Here is a 13401-nt window from a genome sequence, read left to right on the forward strand (position 1 = left end):
TCTCTCTGATACCTTTCTGGGCCATTTATAATGAATAGAAGAATGATTGTAAAGTTGCATTCAAACCCCGTATACAATCCATTTTCCATCCTTGGATTAGGGTTATAAGGCAACGAAAGCAATAAAGGGAAAGCTAGGCAAGTAGGATCTAATTAGCAAGCACTCTATGTATAATAAGTAAACAATTAGTATTTGTGTATAAATTTTTGTGTTCGCTCTCATCAACTTCCGTGTTGTTGTTTGCTTGTTTATTAGCTATTCAAGCTGTTTTTCATACATATTTTGCTAATTGTACGCATATCTCTATGATGACACTTCACTCCGTTAGCTGCATAGTACTATATGTTGCGTCCTATTGCTGTTTGTGAGTAAATGTAAGCCAAAACCAACTATGTATTTTTTATGATCAAAGATATAATTCCTATATCTGTTGTGCTGGGATGGTTTGCACACAACATACATTAGTCATAATCATTCTTGATTCTGTGTATACTGGTTGATTCTATGATTGGGAAGAAGTGGTGAGACACTTCAGAGCTTGAAGAAGTAAGTCCACGTATACTCTTCAAAGGTCGGTAAGGCAACTAATAGGTTTGCTAAGTTCCCCAGAGAGCGGCTCGTAGCTGTTTTTGGTCGTTATTCACTTCTTTCGTATGCCCCATACAACCTAATGACGTGCGAGTGAATGAAGTTGACGAATATATCTTTAGTTGAGCTCTCGACCGCATTCCTCTGCAAGATCATCTAGCTCTTTATCTACAAACGCTATGGTTCCATGCTTTTCACAACTGACTTCTAATCCGACGCGGAGGTTTTTTTTTCACTTACCAATAAGAATTTTATGACAGCTTTATTTTCTGAAAATTGAGATTTAGGTCTGTGCTTTATATCCCTCAACTCGAAGTAGCGTTCGGTTTCGTAGCTATTGGAGATACAGCTGTTTCGAACGTTGATGTTACCAATCGTACAGATACCTCTCTTCAAATAAGGGCGAAGCTCAGTCATTCTGGACCACCTTTTACTGTACACTAGTTATTTTCTAAAATCTTTCCTATCACTATTCAATGCTCTAATGAAGAACGACCATATTGGTTGCAGCTCTTGGACAGCCAAATCTTACTTCTGGATGCACGTCGTACTGTTCCGCTTCGAATTGAATTTTCCCCGTCTCAGAATGCTCGATTCTATACAAATCTTCTGATTGCGGTGGAGGGAGGAGGTGGACCTCAAGTGAACTATAGGGTATTCTTTTTTTTCTTATAAGCTTTTATTTATAGATAATGTTTCATTGTTTCTTTTCTTTTCTTAAATCTTTGTTGTGTAACTTCAATGGTGTTAATTTCATTTTTATGGTTACTTTCAGCTGAAATAAACTCTTAATTTTTCTTTCTACTTTTCTAATACACTTCTACATAAAGTATTATTTCTTTTAAGATGCCGGTTCGAGGACTGGGTGGAGCTGCAGTTGTTACAGTGAAGGCCAGAGATGACCTACGTATTTCACGAAATGGAACTTATATCTTACAGTCTTCTCATGAATCAACTTTCTCATTTTCGTTGACAAACTCAGGAAACCGGTTTGTTACTAACAACCGTTGTTGATTCAGAAGCTATTGGAAGAGCATTGTATGTGATTATATCTTATATGATTCATTATAAAACTTGAACTTTTAGACGAGCGTTTTCCCGTGTAGTCGTTTTATGCACTACAGAATCTGGCGCTCTGGAACACATTCCTGCTGATATTCGTCCAGCTCCTGGAATTGTGATAGATCGTGGTGACTCTAAGGAAAGGATATTCACTGTTATTTATTTTGCTTACGTCTTGTTTTTATTTTCATTTAAATGTCCTCTGTAGTAACACATTTAGATATGTGGTCGTAAACAAAATTCACTTAAAACTTATAATTATGATTTTATCCTGAAGAAAAATTTATCGTAACGCTCATCTAACTTTTCAAAAAATTTTGACGCGCTTAATATCGCCTACAGTTATTTTAGCCTTTTTAAGCTGGTTTCCATACGTCTCCATTCTCCCATATCTTCAATGAACTCAATTGTCTCTACTGCGTCAACAGCAGTAGGCGTTTTTGCATACCTGTATTTCTGTACTCCCTTTTGATTTCGAAACTTATTAGATCCATTTAAAGTAGTTTTGTTGTAGCAACAGCGAACAGCTACTGAGCTTCAAGTGATGGTATATTGGGGAGAAGAACGCACTCGTCAACGACTAAGATGGTTGATTTACTTTCTCCTCATTCTTCTTTTTTGAGACATGAATATGGTGTTTTCATATCCTTACGTTTCACTATTTTTTACTTTCTTAAAGGTATCTCTGTCATTTCAGAATAGTTTTGTACATATTTCTTACTTGTATTTTTTATAGCTCACGAAGTTTTAGTTTCGAGAAATTGAAAGACATTTCACATCTGTGTGAAGGGATTCGTTTTACGGATGCTTTTCTTGGTGAAGAGTTATCATTCTGCCCTCCTGAAGAACATCCCATTACCAAAGAGGACGTGCGACTTTTCGATCAGAAGCTGAGGATGTCTACTATATATGTGAGTCGGTAATTTTTCGCAATGTCTGGTTTTCATAGCTGCATTATTTGTAGGTTTGCTCCCAGCTAGTTCGCCTAAGGCAATCATTGGCCTCGAGCTATTCAACATCGCTTGAGAGGAGCCTTCAACCAGAAGACACTTTTCACGAGAAATCTACTTACAAAGTAGCTGTTCCTGACCAAACGCTGCAATAGATGGGATCAAATCTTATATTTAACTAGAGATTTTCTAATTTCTTATTTCGATCTCTGGATCTCTTTGACGATGTATGGTTAGAGGGTGATATAAAAGCTGTGTTTTTGTGATACATTTCGTTCCAACGCTGGAAATGCGTTTAATGTAATGTCATATTTGAAAAAAGTGAATTCAAGAGGCAAATGATGCTGTCGACATACTCTTATGGTCCTGAATACGGCCTGGATGTGGTCCATACAACAGGTTTCATGACGGAATCCTGATTGCTGTTGTTGTGACTCAAAGTTCACGATATGCAGAAGAGGGTAATCTTCGTGTAAAAATTGTAGAGAACACTCAACAAGCGTATCGGACAGTACTGATGAAGAATTCTTTTGCAACCTAAGGAGGAGGAGCGTGCGCGAGATCGACTATCTAGGATCCTTTCCTTTGAAAGTAAGACGTCATATGGCTTGTGGCTTTCAACCAGAAAGAATTTTGTAATGATTTTATTTGGCAATCAATGACGGAGTCACCGACCTATCTGTGAATAAATGAATAAAGATAGGTAGAGTCTCATGTGTAGATGGAAACGAATAACGCAGAAAATTATAAAATAGTTCTACAATTCTCAATTGATCTCAAAAAGAATCCTGAATGGTTACAATACACTACTTTCGTGGAGTGTTGCTATAGTTGAAAGTGTTCAAATGGCATTTGCAATACACCTGATTTAAATACTAATGGTGCGCGTGTAGCGTGTAGTTAGAGGTGGCCTGCAATACGCTTTCCAACAATCCTTGGTTCGATCCCGTACCCAGGCACACTAAACCTTCCATTCCGCTGGAATCGGTATATTGGTACCAGACTTGGTTGAGAGGATAAACACACCGACGTGATAGATCGGTAGGCCACCGAAAGTCATTTTATTGGCCAATATATGCATTTATTAATCTCTACAATGCTTGATGAAGTCGAATGCATAGCGCGAGACTGATCAGCACTGATTGATTGTCCTTTATTTTTCAAATAATAACAAAAACCACAACAATCTATCGTACTTGGCAAGAAAACGGAAATATCGATGAAAAAAAAAACATAAAAAAACCAAAGTGTGCATAGGATGAGACCGATGTCAAATAATATTGTGGTTTAATGAAACGAAGAAAAAACTCGAAAGAATCTAAAATGCCCAACTAATTTATGTGTGTAGGGTGGATACATATTAGAAAGGTATTTCTTCGCGATTCTTTTTATCCGTTTGCTAGCCTTAATAAAAGAACTAATTTACGTGGAAATTGTTTTGAAATTAGCAACATTGTCGCTTTTTAGATCCATGTTATATGGCTTTGGACAATTAGATCAAATTTGCCACACATTTTAAAAAGGGCAACCAGAAACAGTCAATTATTTTGTACAAAAATCCTCGACAAAATCTGGTACCTGTAACGCTGTAGATTCTCGACTAATAGATTTACGTAACCCTCACATACGAATCATTTCACATCGGATCTCTGGCTAACCGATTACCATTTTTTCGCAGGAATCTCGAAAGCTACTACTACTAAGAAGTCTTTAAAAACTAGACCGCTGCTGAAAACGTTTTCAGGAAAATCGTCGATTTCAAGACGTCAAAATGCTATGCGAACAAAAGAAAAGTGTCTCGTTGGTAGAATTAGTAGATTCCAACTGTTCCTTTTTTCAGAGTAGCCATGTTGTGTTTGATCAGGATTATTATCATTTTAAAAGTAAATTATGACCTTTATAAATAAATCGTCTACAATCCATCGTTATTTTATCACCTGAGATTGTTTTCATGAGAGCAGCGATTTGAATCTTCCGATTTGTTAACAGACGAACTGCTCGACAACAATGTTACAAACCAAATTCAAGGTTTAAGGGCTTCGTTGGTCTGGTGCCGCATTGAACCAGTAAGGTTATTATGTTGTTAAATGGTTAGGAAAGTGTAATCTTCTGGAATTTACTAAAGAGACATCTGGGTAAAAATATGAAGGATATTGATACTTATACTACTTCATAATTGAAAATTAAACAATTGTTGTTCAACCCTTAAGTAGTCGCCAGTTATGCGGATTTGAAGAAGCCAATTGGTCCTGAACAAGTCTGGTACCAATTCTCCAACCCGACTCCGGAGGGATGATAGGCTTAATGTCCTCGTGTATGATCGAACCAATACTTTCTTTTGCTGAACAGTATCACTTCTAATGTGTTATCAATTCCTAATTTTAATAGTACTCTATGAAATTTAATGAATAAATTGAATGGATTCTGCTGCCTAGAATATAGCTTTTCGGTTCGCTTCCTTAACACAAAAACGCCATGTGTACCAAAATCGGTATACACCCCTTGAAAGATTCCCAGAGGTTTTCTTACCGCACTTCTTGAAATCACTAGAAAAGAAAATTCGACGTAAATCGTATGTCCGGAATAGCTCTTCGAAAACTGTTCTCTCTCCTAATAATTTATAAAAAACCTCCATTTAGAGCAGCTCAATTTGGGACAAGAGTGTATTTGCTTTTTAAGAGAATATACACTACAGATTATGGCCAATGAGAAAACGCAGATATTCCCTTGTTTAGACATTGAGGTTCATTACCTTAGGACAGCTTTTCACTATGATGTAATAATAAATCAGTAATGATAAATGTTCTAACTTACTGTGTTTCTTTTCACGACAGTGAAATTATTGGAAATAATTTGGATACATAACAGCATCATTGCAGTTCTTTGAGAATTCTTCTTCAGACTGTTCAGACATTAGGGGTGAGAAGATTTTCTGTTTGGAAACAATTATTAATTCTTATTACCACCAATTTTTATTGCTGGTTTAGACCCTTACTGTTCGAGAACATACGTATATGCGATATTATAATACAGCCCATAAGATAGGTCCTTCTATGCAGTAAGTCCTCAGCCAAAGGAATACTTGTATACCAACACTATCGGTGTACAAATGCCTTCTCTTATTTAGAAATTCGTACATAAAGTACATCATTATGGAATGCACTACATCTGCACTAAAATTCAGTACATCCTGAATAACTTGTGAATTCTGAAGAACTTGGTTTTGTTCTTGGATCTCTTATGTGAGATGTACTGGTAGAAAGCTGTCACAATGAATTGTCACATTGTCATACGTCAGCAAAATGGAGATTTGCCATCGGACATCCAAATCACTTTCTTGACATAAAAGGCCAATGACACAATGAGATGGCATGATGAATGTTTTAAAGTGAAATAAGCTTAAAATGAAAAGTACACACACCTTAGAAAAGTTACTAGTACTTTCCTACTTTGGTAGTTCACTTTTTGTAGATAAATAACTGGTGTTATTAAAAATTTTGCATCGTCCATGTAATGTATGTGTAAAACATGTAATGTATAATATTTTGTATTTGTATTACATTATTTTATTTATTTATATTTATTTATTATATTATTTTGCATTTGCCCTCAGGGCAGAGACGGTGATTGCATGATCTCAGGTACAGTGTACCTGATTTCTTGCAAACTTGCGGAGACGAATATATTGGCGAAACGGGAAGACCTCTTTGTGTCCGCATAGAAGAACACCTAGATAGAAAATTTAAAAGCAAAACGAGTACTCCACTAGGCACGCATAGGACACAAAGACACAACGGAGAGGATTTTGATGTTAAGGTTAATATTCTTGAGCAAGAAACTAGCATATCGACACGCAAAGTTCTTGAGGCATTTTGGATTAATTTCAAAAACTCAAACATGAACCGCAAGGAAGAGTGCCTCCTAATCACACGTGATTTCGCACAATATATCAGGTTGATCTTCTAGTCTGATAAAGGGGCACTCTAGAAGGAAGTATACCTCATTCCTCTTCCGCAGACACAACCTAGCGGTTGGTCGAAGGCAGAGAAGTGGTGAGTATTCGATGTTATTTACGCGGTTAGGACTTGGTTTTTGAGTTTCTCTGTTTGAGTTATTGACGTGTTTGGCTTGGTAGATCGCTGTCAGTCGACCTTTCCAGGCTCTGAAGAAGGCGATACGGCCGAAACGTCAGCCTCATAATAAACTTAACAACCTCGTGCTCGTTCAAAGAAGAAGAATCAAGAAGTATAATTCCACAGTAAAAAATCGCTATCTCATGGAAAAACAATGACCATAAAAGGCGAAATCACTTTTTATTATACCAGAAACAATAAAATATCATCTGGTTGCCTCCTTTATGTACTAATTTTTTAAATCAAAACCTTTGTGTCACATGAAAATCTCTGCAGTCGTCATTCGGACTTTTAATCCTTGGCATAAAGCATTTAGGATTACTCGCATCCTTCAAAAGGTTGTTTTTTAAAGCCATCTTACATTTAACGTGCACTTATCTTAGCTAGGGAGAGTGTCACAAAAACTAACATATTTCACGTTTTCTACTCTTGCTCTTCTTTTTTTTAAAATGCGACGTGGTAAATGGATATACCTTATTTTTTATACTTAGTTTTCTAAGTATTGCTTATTTGTCCAAAATAATATTCCTTTTTGAAATTAAAAATAAGTGATCGAATATAAAAGAGTGATTTTTACATAAACGAATATAAAGAGTAAAGTGACGACACGGAGTATACAGTTCATATTCATTGGCATCAATGGATTCAAACTGTGAAAATCGAAAATTTCAGGGTTTACCATGTTATCTACACATGTCTATTCACTATGACCAGTCAACATCCGAAAACAGCATTCGATTTCCTCACCTACAATTGGACCATCCAACACTTGAAGAAATCAGCATCGAGCGGGTGAAAAGCGTCGAGAAAGCGTGCAAGAGACTTTTTCGAGTGCCTTCGGATTTAATGTAGTAATCATGTCGAGTGCCAAATATAGTTTAGTTTTCAAGCTGATATTTCCTTAAATATACCCCATTAAGAGATGCCATTAAGACACCATTTTGATACTGTGCTGGATTAGTGTTTTACTTAATTTGGGGTCAAAATTTAAAGATGAAAATTTGCCTAGATTTAAACACACCTATAATTTTGAATTTCATTTTTAACTACCTATTTCTGTTAATCGGCAGTGTTATTATCAATCGAAATAACCGCTAAGACACTGAGATATTTGCAAAACTTCGGGGCGGTGCGAACTTCAACCAGATGATTGCCCTTTCCGGGGGTCACCAGTTATCCATTACACCATCCGTGCCCCTCCCTTTGCCTTTCTCTCAGCGTGCTTTATTTTACTATACACCTATACTGTTCCAAAGCAGCATTCCGTATATGTGAAGCTAGATTTAACATAAATATTGCTTACCAGCACTTCTTTCCGCTGTATACTTTTTCGTCAAAGAATGATAGCCAATAGAATAAATCTACTCACAAAGGTCTGAACTATTCGCACTTTTAACGTTAGCTTTCTTTCAACCTATCCTCAATAACGGATACTTCGCCGATCATGTTCGTATTTTTAGCAATAAATATCCGATTTTGAGCAGAAAATTGAACACCACTACAACATCGTTAAAAAAAATTAACTTTATCGGCCAAAGTGAAAGCCTTAATAAGTACTGAATTTTTTTTAAACTGTACAAGTTTAGACATTCCATCCACGCAGAAGATAAGATTTTTTATCTGAAGTCGTCAAAGGCCTGTTTGGTCGCTTCTGAATTGATGTTTAGTGCGAATGAAGTTGTCCAGGATTTTGAAGTGGCAGTAATCCGTAATTCCACTTTAAATTAGTAAACATGTCCAACTCCAACATGTCCTTCTACACTACCACTTGCAATTCGCGCTGCTAATAATATGTAGTAGAAACCGTCTTTACCGATCTTTCATCAACATCCTATATTCCAATTTTTAGTACATTATAGCGACTTCTGCACACTAATTCTTGCCGTAGTAATTTCCCAGGATTTTATGCGTTATGATTTCATGTGCTCAATAACATCCATGACAAGTGGCCGCAAAATTCTTCGAGCGTAATTTCGCACAAATGTGTTTCAGGGTTTTCTTCATGTGTCTTTTCTCTTGGTCATCATAAGGGTAGCTGCGATCCTTGTAATCCTCAAGCTGCTTTTCTCCATCAATAAACCTTCCGAAACGAACGTTGTAACCATTGATCATTAGCAATTCTCTGACCAAATGCAGTTCAATGCAACCAGTTTCAACGATTTTGCGTCACTGTTCAATTGAAAGTTAAAAAAGTCAAATTTTTGAAACGACATTATCTCAGTAGTCCAAAATCAATGAAGGACAATCGACAAACCATTCGGCATTGGTCACTATCGTTGATTTTCTGAGCAATGCATCATGGATTCGACTTCAGGCATTGTAAAAGTGATTGAACGCAATGAGTTCCGGTTACCTGGCAATGTATGAAATCACTGGCCTTATCCTCCCAGACTAGTCTGGCACCAATTTCTCGTTACCAGAGGAAGGAAGGACTTGATTAGATCGGCTCTCAGATCAAACACTCAGATAGTGCTTATTCCATTGCACCTCTAACTACTACGCTACAGGTACCCACCCAGAATCAGTACAAGTTAGTATTAGAACAAGATCACTAAGAAAAATGGTGAAAAAAAACGTGAACTTTTCGCGTTGCGAAATTGGGCAATCTACTCTAAATAATCCAAATATTTCCTCAATCTTTTATAATTTTTTGCTGCATTACCTTTACAATCAGTTTTGTGGTTTATCAATTGATTGAAACCGTTTATGCTCATCTCTGACACAGTCGACTAATCTGTTCTCCACACCCCATGAGCACCAGGAGCACAATGATTTTTTTGTATGAGGCTTTTTGTTTTCAATATCTGCGATAAAAGATATCCACGGCAGGCTTGCCAAGCTTTGTCATTGCAATGCAGGACTAACAAAGGTGTAGCTTGTCAAGTTCCTCCCATTACAAGTCGGGTTTATTTATTGGAATCTACCTCACACGGTGTCCCATTTCTACCACCTCACTTCATTTCAGCCTTCTGGTCAGTTGACATGCAAAATACAATCCATGCACATTGAGAAAAACTCATAGATTTATTCATGAGTATGGTTACCTGTATTTGAAAAATATAAATCATTCCGACAATTCAGAAGCCAAAAATCCATTTCTTCAGCGTTTCACTATCTAATAACGTAGTCGTTTTTGGCATAGTTCTAATAAGTTAGCCACCAACTATGTGTCTGGGATTAACTGAGTTGAATTTTTTCACATGTCTCCGTGGAGTATTTTGAATTATGGACGAAGATTAGGGCGAAAAACAGGAGCAAAGTTGTTCTTCCATGATCCGACGTCAGATGTTCTGCGGGTCCCAGCGCATCTCTTATTGGTTTCCTCGTATTCACCATCTACGAAGGTCCACGGATTTGTGTGTGGATTCGGCTTGAAAAAAATAGGAGAAAACGAGATCAAACTCGGGCGTTGTTGCAGAATAGAGTATTTAAAACAGCAATGAGGATTAGGCCAAGGAATGCACAGGGCGACATTTGTTCAAAAAAATCGTAACGGCGAGTTCTACCTTGGAAAATATAAAAGTCGCTGTCATTCCCCTGCTACGGTCGAAGGAGCTGGGCCACGAAACCCTGCCTCACTCACCATAGTTGCCGCATCTCTTATCTATCGTCTACGACTTTTTCAAGCATCTCGACAGCTTCCTGTTCGGTAAAAATTTCAGAAACAAACGAAGGCTTAAACTGCATTCAATGACTTCATCGCTTCCAAAAATGCAGAATTTTATGCAACCGATATGTGCCTCGTTTCGCAAAAATGTGTAAATTTTAAAGGTTTTTATTACGGTTAAGAAAGCTTACTCTGAGCTAAGATGTGGCTTTCTAAGAAACAGCCCACATTTTTGACGTCGGGATGCAAAAGCAGAATTTTAGAGGAGATTTTAGGACATGGTATGGGTATTGTAGAACTAAGAATATTAGAGTACAACTTTCTCTACATCAACTTCATATAATAGAAAGAAGTGGTAGAACCACTGTGTTTCTCAAGTAGAATTGGATTCAGATCTTTATGTTCACAATTGAACAGAAGCATTGTTTCCTGTTTTGGACTACTTCCAGTGTTTTTTTAACCTGTTATATTTTCCTGCAAAAATAGTGTATAGCTAATATTTAATAATCACCAACCGTGTTAGGTGAACTAATATCTAGCTTCAGTTTTCATCATTTCTTAGCAATATTTCGTAACACCTTTGCTTTGCTAGAGATAATACAAAAACTTTATTACTAAAGATGATGAAAGGCAACAGATTACTAATGAAGAACTGAGATATAATCGAAATAGCCTCTTTCCGGTTCAGTCTACTAACAGTCTTTACTCTAAATCTCCTTGATCAGCCGGTTCTCTCGTCATATAATATTTATATATTTATATTTATTGTCATGTTATTTTTGATGAAAGGAGCTCATTTACAGATTGCAGATGATTTGAATCATTCCACGAAGATGGCGGTGAATTGAGGCTGTAGGAAACTTGTAAACTGCAGTGATGTCAACTTAATACTCGACATTAATCCTAATGTTCTAAACCTTTAAGATTTACCTAACTTCTAAGCAATTGTGAATTTCTACAAAATGTTTGCAGTGTATTTCCAAGCACAGATCTAATCTTCATTCGAGGACAATTATTTGAAAAAAACAACACGCGTGATTGTGCTGCTTATGGAGAAGACTCAGGTGGCTGTCATTTCAAAGCCTAGCTGCCTACTTATTAACAGCTGCAGATTAATTAATCAAGCGCAAAAACTATTCGGTAGTGTTATTTACGAAGCACTAAAGTACTAAAGATATTAACAGAAAATGAGCATTTTATTGATGTTTACTTTAAACACATGTTTCCCTTGGTATTTTTATAGTCGTTCTTCTTCAAATAATATGCGAACCCCAGTTCCCAGTAGTTTTAAGGAGTGCAAAGAAAAAAACCTCTATAACCACTCGAATGAGGGTTGTACAGATTTTCGGCATGCGTTAATATGCAATGACTTAAGTCCTTATATGACGTCATAAAACATAAAATAACGGATCAAAGGGATCGTCGTTGATCAATCCGTGAGGCGATACGCATGCATTCGACTTCAGCAGACATCATTGAGATGGTTGAATATATATTCAATTTATACAAACTTACGATACCTGACAAAAGTAAGAGAGTAAGAGTCTAAATAATTTTCCGATCCCAGAGTGATATGGACGACTTAGTAAGCCCGGAATCGAACCAAAGATCAATCGTGAATTTTAGGGCACCTCTAACCACTGCGTCATACTGTCGTCATGTGGAGTCATACGATGATTGAATGGTTGCTTTTAACTTTCAACACATTACATTCGAGATTTATTTGATCAGTTGCATTCAATGAGAAAATAATGAACGCTTTTAACTTTAAATTAATATATTGTCGGTTCGTATTGAACCTTAATACTTGGAATAAAACCATTGAAATCTATAGATTTTTGCCTACAGATATCCCATCAAATTAAAATTCTTATTTTCTAAAGGCAATGATATTCTTTTCACATTTCAGAGAGAAAGCCTTAATCTCCAATACAAAAGCTGTTCAATTCAACAACACAATATTTCGCCCTAGAATGCATAGACGTATTTTTCGTAGCTCCGTTTGTATTTGCGGCTACCGCGCTTATTTGAAAAGTTTGAAAAAATTTAGATTTGGTTTCATTTTTTTGGAATGTTTTGCTTCATTGTAATAGATTTACATTACACTTGAATGGTAGAGTAAAGTTGTTTTTATTGGTATGTAGACTTCCCAATTCCCTTACTATATTAATGAAGAAATTATAGTCTGTTATCGAAAATACAGTTCCGTTACGGAAGTGTTAATAATGATTACTGAACAAATTGCATAATATACTTAATTTTTCAAATAGTGGAATAACATTGAAGTTCGCAACTTATTTATTTTCATTTTCCAATAGAATATAGTGCTTGACAGTTGCAATAAGCCGGAACTCTTAACATTTTATAGTTCTCTCGCACAGTTCGACGAGATCTACAATATTTTTTTAAATCGTCGCGCAATATCGAATAAATAAACTGTAGGAGACACTATTATTGACATTCATAATCATAATGAATGCTTTCCTAAGCACAAATCAACAATTAAGAAGCGGTGGAAACTGCCTGCTGGCGGTCATAGGGATTTTATAGTGACGTGTTGATTTCTATCCATTTCTAGCTGGTTATCATGTTTTTCATTTCACGAATAGATGTGTAAAAGATATGTACGTGTTGTTTTCTTGATTTCGCTGATATAAAAGTAAACCGTCATCTCAGTGGTCTCAAATGAGTTCTCTACCTCGTAAATATACTCTCGCTCAACTTGGTGCTCCTCGTAGGTTTTTTGGAATTCAAAAATTCATATTTATCATTTTGAAATTTCCATATCGATTACTCAGAAATAATATATCGATTTTCTTAATGGTTTCTCTATTGTGTTTGAGTTTTACTGTTCCGTTAATGTTAGTGGATTTTTAACGTTTAATCTGGATGACCGTTGCTAGAGTCAGTATGCATTCCAAATATATTTTTTTATTTGTTGTTCTCTTTAATATCTTCAGACACTTCCAAAATGTCTAGCATTGCGGATGATGAAGAGATAGTGGAAGACATATTCGATGATCAGAGTTTCGACGATGCCCCGCTTTCAGATCGTGAATCA

The 13401-nt window shown here is 36.3% G+C and overlaps 1 long non-coding RNA gene across 1 annotated transcript; it reads left to right on the forward strand.

Moving 5' to 3' along the window:
- The first annotated feature begins 825 nt into the window (after positions 1–825).
- Positions 826–1742, forward strand: LOC309798303. Its single transcript, XR_014293057.1, has 3 exons — positions 826–1023; positions 1099–1577; positions 1675–1742. It is a non-coding gene; the product is annotated as an uncharacterized lncRNA (long non-coding RNA).
- The last annotated feature ends 11659 nt before the right edge of the window (positions 1743–13401 follow it).

The sequence above is a fragment of the Mesoplodon mirus genome (assembly GCF_964341445.2).
Source record: "Mesoplodon mirus genome assembly, contig: HAP1_SCAFFOLD_2693, whole genome shotgun sequence".
NCBI classification, from domain to species: domain Eukaryota; kingdom Metazoa; phylum Chordata; class Mammalia; order Artiodactyla; family Ziphiidae; genus Mesoplodon; species Mesoplodon mirus.